Source organism: Solanum verrucosum, unplaced genomic scaffold (genome assembly GCF_900185275.1).
Source record: "Solanum verrucosum unplaced genomic scaffold, falcon-dt-bn FXZP01000252.1, whole genome shotgun sequence".
In the NCBI taxonomy this organism is placed as follows: Eukaryota; Viridiplantae; Streptophyta; class Magnoliopsida; order Solanales; family Solanaceae; genus Solanum; species Solanum verrucosum.
In genome coordinates this window covers 5,667,853-5,674,269 of record NW_026019988.1, presented here as the reverse complement: position 1 = coordinate 5,674,269, position 6,417 = coordinate 5,667,853, and the positions used below count along the sequence as shown (strand labels likewise).

General features: G+C 32.6%; 1 pseudogene; it reads right to left on the bottom strand.

Moving 5' to 3' along the window:
* Positions 1 to 727: 727 nt before the first annotated feature.
* Positions 728 to 3,264, bottom strand: LOC125819084 (disease resistance protein RPP13-like; annotated as a pseudogene).
* Positions 3,265 to 6,417: the final 3,153 nt, after the last annotated feature.

Genomic DNA, 6,417 nt, shown 5'->3' with positions numbered 1-6,417 from the left:
AATTTCTTATTTTACTATCATTATTTTTTATCGTTATATATATATGACATATATTATATGTTGAAAAGGTACATGAAGTTATTCTATTTTAATTGATAAAATGAGATTAAGAAGAAAACAAAATATTTCCTACATTTTTATTTATTAAAGTGATTTTTAGAAGAAAGAAAACAAGAATAGTGTTCTTTAATAATATTTTAATTAGAAAGAAGGCGTGTTTAAAAAGAAAAAAATATATATATTTATTCGAAAAAGGGCATTTTGACCCATTTTGTAACTATAGCGGCATTTTCGAACCAAAGTATTGATTGCAAAGACATTTTTGAACCAAAGTATTAACAGTAAGGACATTTTTAAGCCAAACTATAAACGGATGACATTTTTATTTCTTTCACGTAATTTAATGGTAATTTGGACCCTTTTCCCCGTAAAAGAGGAACAAAAAAATAGTAAATTGTGAACAAGAGAGAGTACCATATAGTAGTATTGTTAATTTCATTTGAACATATAAAGCATTGTCTTAAATGTGGATATAAGCAAGAGAAGATAGAGTAGACCAATTAATTAAAACATCACAAAATCATTTTTGCCAAAAACAATTATCTTCAAACCAATTATACTCACTCAAAAAGCTTAAAACAATAAGAAATCAAACACTAAAACCCCACTCATTGACAGCCCTGAAATTAATAACCAATGTCTTCAAGTGCTTGGCAGAAATGCTTCACTACATATAATTCCTCTTCAACAGCTCCACGTCTTTCATTCTCTCAGGAATTTCCTTTAAATTTGGACAGTTATGGATACCAAGACCTTTAATCAGAGGCATTGCACTTGTGCCTAAATGCCATCTTTCTAGCTTTGAAAGATCACCAAGAATAAGGAACTCTAGTTGACTGAAGCTGTATCACTGCACATTATTTCTTTTCCTTCATAAGCATTAACCAAATCGATATTCCTTAGGTTTGGCAACATTCCCAAAATAGGCATCGGATCTTCCATGAGTTTTGAGTCTATAAGAAGCATCATTGTGATGGAATTTGGAAACAGATCAGGCAGTTTCTCTATCACCCCTTCTAACCTCAATTTCTGGAGCTTTTCACAATAATTAACAAATTCAAGGGATGGGAATGTATTATAACCGTCACAAAACAAACTGAGAGTGCTAAGGTTTTTCAAGCTTCTAATGTTGTTTAGGGAGTAAGTTTTGGTAACATCATGCATGCTTAATCCTCGAAGATTGACTAAATCAACGGGGTCAACATCTTTCCATTGATCACAACCAACACCTTCAAGAACTTGAAGACTAGTGAGTTTGCTTATATGTACCAGAGGTTTTGAATAGTACTGAGCAACTAAATGTCTTAAATTTATCAGGTCAGCTGTCTCGCAGGGTAGGTGGCAAGTGAATCCGCCAGCATCGACAACAAGTATCTGTAGATTCTTGAGGTTGCCAATGGAAGAAGGAAGCTCACGGATACCTCTCAATCTTAAGAACTTGAGGTCGTACAAACTTCCTATGGCATCAGGTACTATAGACACATTCCCAACATGCGTATCCAAGTACAACACATATAGATGTTGGAACACACTCCTGAAGTTTGAATGACTCATCTTACGAAAATTTGGATCGAAGAACATAATTGATCTCAACTTTAAGTTAGAAAGATCAAGTGAGAGGTACCTTTTTCCTTGACTATGAATGACATGTTTGATACATAAAGAGGATATGGAGTGGCTTCTTGGATCATAAATGTCAAAGAAGTTTACCTCCAATGCCTTTTGTATCGCAAGATCATGGAGTAAATCATGAACCCTACATTCAGTAACTCTTTCCCAATATGTTTTAGCCACTTGAACCAAGCTTCGTCTTATCAGCTCATTCAAGAAGCCTTCAGCGACATCCTCCATTCTTTCTACTCCTCTGGGTATGAAACCCTCTGCCATCCACAACCATATTATGTTATCAGCCTTGATCACTTGATCTTCTGGAAAAATACCAAAGTAGAGAAAACACTGCTTGAGCGCAGTTGGCAAATCATTGTAGCTTAAGGATAGTATGTTAGAGATTTCAATAGATTTATCTTCTTTAATGTTCTTCCAAAGGTGATCTTTCACCTTTTGCCATTCGGTTAGCCCCTTTTTATGCGAAAGTAGTCCGCTCAATACAACAATTGCAAGAGGTAAGCCTCTACACTTTTCCACCATATCCTTAGCTAGACTTTCCATTTCTGGAACCATTGATCGAACATCAAGTAGTTTCCTACGAAAGAGATCCCAACTTTCTTCTTGACTTAGGAAACGAAGTTTATGAACAAAACCTCTGTCGTCTGCTCTTTCAGCGACATCCTCTTTGCGCGTGGTAATAATGACTCTGCTGCCATTCTTGCCATCCAGAAATGCTCTTTTCAAACTCTCCCATGCTTCTCTCTGCCATACATCATCAACCACCACAATGTATTTGCGATCTTTCAATAGATCACGAAGGTAAATTTCTAGATCTCTTTCTGTCATCCTTTCCAACAAATCTAGAGTTTCCTTAGTGCAACCTTGGATGGATTTTATGATATTCCCAAGAAGATCCATTGTGTTGTACTCTTGAGAGACACATATCCAAGCGCGTGTAGGGAAGCTATTGAGTATATCAGGACTGGTGTAGAGGTTTCTCGCAAGAGTGGTCTTGCCTAATCCACCCATTCCATAAATGGAGAGGACACTTCGACGAGGCTCTGCTTTGAGAAGTTCAGCTAGCAATTTTTGTACAACATCGTGAAGTCCAACAAAAATGTGGTCATCATCTATATATGAGGTAGTTCTCCTCAATGTTGTAACCTGATTACTTGGCCCTTCTCCAGCATTAGTACTACTGATATTTGTAATACCATAAGTCTCTCGTATGCGAGAGATATCCATGATTCGTTGCTTGAGTGATTGGATCTCCTCGGCAACATTGTAGAATTTCTTCTCCTTGCTACATATGCAAGCACAAGCCTTGAGATGACTAGCACCTTTACCAGCCTCGAAGCTATAAGTCTCGAGTATAGCAACAGCATCATTAGCAATAGAGTTGATCTCAAACACCCATTGTTGAACTCTTTGATCTCCGCATTGCTTTAGTTCTGCATCTCTGAGGAAAGACTGTATGAAGAGTAGCTCATTTCTCAGCCATGTAACTTCATCTCTGAGACTTGTTCTCAGTGAAACTTGTTGTATGAGGAAATCACCCAATTTTCGAACTGCAAATGACACAAAGGCATCAGCCATCTTCAGAAGTGTTGATTTTTTATCTGGAAAAGAGGGGGATGTATATTGGGATAAGAGATATACACTCAGAAGCAGTAGACATAAAAAGCGTGTTCAAAGGATCCACTTGTGTGATTGTCGAAAGCTTCTTCAACAACCATTACACAACTTGTGGGAAAATATCTACGGAGAAAAGTCTTAAAGCCAAATATGTCCACAAGAGAAATTAGAGCAATGAAAGTGATATGTGGCCCCTTTGCCTGGGCAAGAGAAAATCAAAGTGTTCCCATTTTCAAAAATTAGAGCAATGAAAGTGAAATGTGCACTTCCCTATTTTGTGGTGTGGTCCTTCCCAGAACTAGATCTGTTAATGCTGAATTTTGTGTGTACTCACATTGCTCAACAATGAAAGTGAATATTTTAAGTATATAGCAAAACCTCAGTGCATAAAAGTTAAGCCTCGTAACTTTTGTTTTGAACACGCAGGTGGACTATTTGTTAGGAGACAATCCACTAAAAATGTCATACATGGAGCTAGGTATCCACAGAGGATTCATCACAGGGGATCCTCAATCGCGAACCATACAGCAAAGAGGTCTGGTTTCATTGTGATGAATTCACAATCACCAAACCCGAACATACTAGCGGGGCTGTGGTGGGTGGTCCTGATCAGCACGATCATTTCCCAGACGGTTCAGATTACGAGCAATATATCTGAACCCACCACTTACCTTGCTCATTCATTTGGCCAACTCTCTAAGTCAAGTGTAGAATTAAGAATGAAGCCATGTTGGTCTTTTTTTTTTCCTAATTGCTTTGTTTCACTAGTAGTAATATAATTCCCCCTTGTTGGGGCATATTATTAATATTTCTATAGTGGCAGCTTTCTTGTTTTTAACTAATTTCGTGTTGTGTTCCACTTCTAACATGTATAAAACCTTTTTGAAATTTCCCACTGAACAAAAAGGACATTTGTTTTTTAATTGAAGCATCTTCAACAACCATTATACAACTTGGGGAAAAACACAAAGAGAAAAGTCTTAAAAAATTAAAGCAACTTCAACAATCATTGCACAGCTTGTGGAAAAATATATATTGATATATAATTGGAATAATGGATAAACGAGATAGTTTAGATGAATTTTTGTTTTACTATAATTAACTTAATAGTAAAATTACCTGTGTCTCACGCGGGAATTTAATATTACGAAATTTATAAAATAATACTTAAAACATATTCGTAACAAACATTAATAATGTAAAGGAAGATGATAATTATAACATGTTATCATTTATCCTTCAATCAATCATCTTTAATTTGATTTTATAATTTATCCTTTTGCTTCCAGGAAGTGTTACTATTTGATATTTTTGAGGAATCAAATGAACATCAACCGAACCGGAGATATTAAATTTTCTAATAAATAAATAATTGTTGGTGAAGGGATAAATAAATTTTAAAAGGTTGAAAAAAGTGAATAAATAATTTTAACGTGTAGAAAGCTAAACCCTACCTTGTGTTTTACATCTATCATTTTAAAGTTCCCAATTTAAATGTATAATAAGTAATTATAATGATCATTATGATTTCTAATTTGGAGTTAATTCAGAATAATTTTAAAAGAAAAACATGTCAACAAATTTATGATGATAATTATGATTTCTAATTAATCGTAACGATTACCACAACTTTTTTGTTAAAGGCAAGTTTTATGACGACTTATCAAAATTTATTGTTTTAATAAATCTTGCTCTAGCAAATAAAAAATTATTATAGATTTTTTTTTTTTTTTTACTTAAAAGTTGTTTGTCTGTTTGAATACAATTTTGGTGAACAATAATAGAGCAGAAATAATTACGTCATTAGAAAAAGAAACAGACAAAAAATATCTAAGTCATGTTGACTCTTTCTAAATTGACTTTTAACCTAAAAATTTTCAATAATTCCAAATTGTTTTTATTTCTGCTGACTCTAAAAATTTTGGAGCTCAAGAAAAAAATATATTTTTTTTGAAAAAATCTAGAAAAATATTGAAAAAAATTCTTTAAAGGTTAATTTAAAAACTAAATCTGTCGTTAACGTGACTCATTTTAAGTGAAAAATCTTTGAGTTGGTCTGGACTAAAAAAAAACTACAATGTATAAATATTGTAGTAAACATGGTATATTAATGTGTGTATATATATAATATAACATTATAAATACATAACTATATGCTATTATACAATATTGATACATTAAATAACTATTTATACAATATCATACATAGTTATACATTATAAATACATAACTATATGCTATTATACAATATTGATACATTAAATATCTATTTATACAATATCATACATAACATATAATTCATTATATATACATGCAACCATTTTTGCTGATTTTCTTGGTCATCTGTACAGTTATATAAGAAGACTTTCTATTTCTAAACCTCGTAGATTTTGGAGCTGCTAGTTTGGACTTGGTTCATTGCTTCACTCAAATTCAACCTAATCCGCGATATGATAGGATTGAGCTAAAAAAAATAAATTAAAGTTCATTTAAGAACGAGATTTTTAACCTAATCTAAATAAGTCCGTCGACTAGTGAGGCTTAATCAAGACTGGATTGGACCAACCCAGTCTGTGAGTAAAGTAAAAAATACTTAATTATAAATATAAAAATAAAAATAAAGTAGAGGACAAGAAGGAAAAAAAAGGCCAAACTCCAAATTTATATAACCCATTATATATGCATATTGTAAAATTCTAATAATTAGAGATTGTCTACGATTGTGTTTTATTTATTTTTATCAAACTTGATATTAATTAATTAAAAGTTGAGCTAAAATGTATTAATTTCCTTTTTCAATGAGGATGGGTTTAATTTCTCACATGAAAAAGTCGAAACATTTTACTAATTAAGGGATAATTATGTGATGACACATTAAAGATATTACTTCACTAGTAATAAGTATATAAATGTATCATTTTTTTAATGGATAAAAACAAAAATAATGTTATGATAGCAAGGTAAGACAATTCAGATCCAAATATCACCTGAAATTGAATTTATCTTTTGTAGTAATCACATGTAGTTCCCTGCTAGTATATATTATCTTTCTTTTTTAATTTTTTATTTTAAAATTGAATAAAAACTCGTTCATGGGTTATATTGGAATGATTT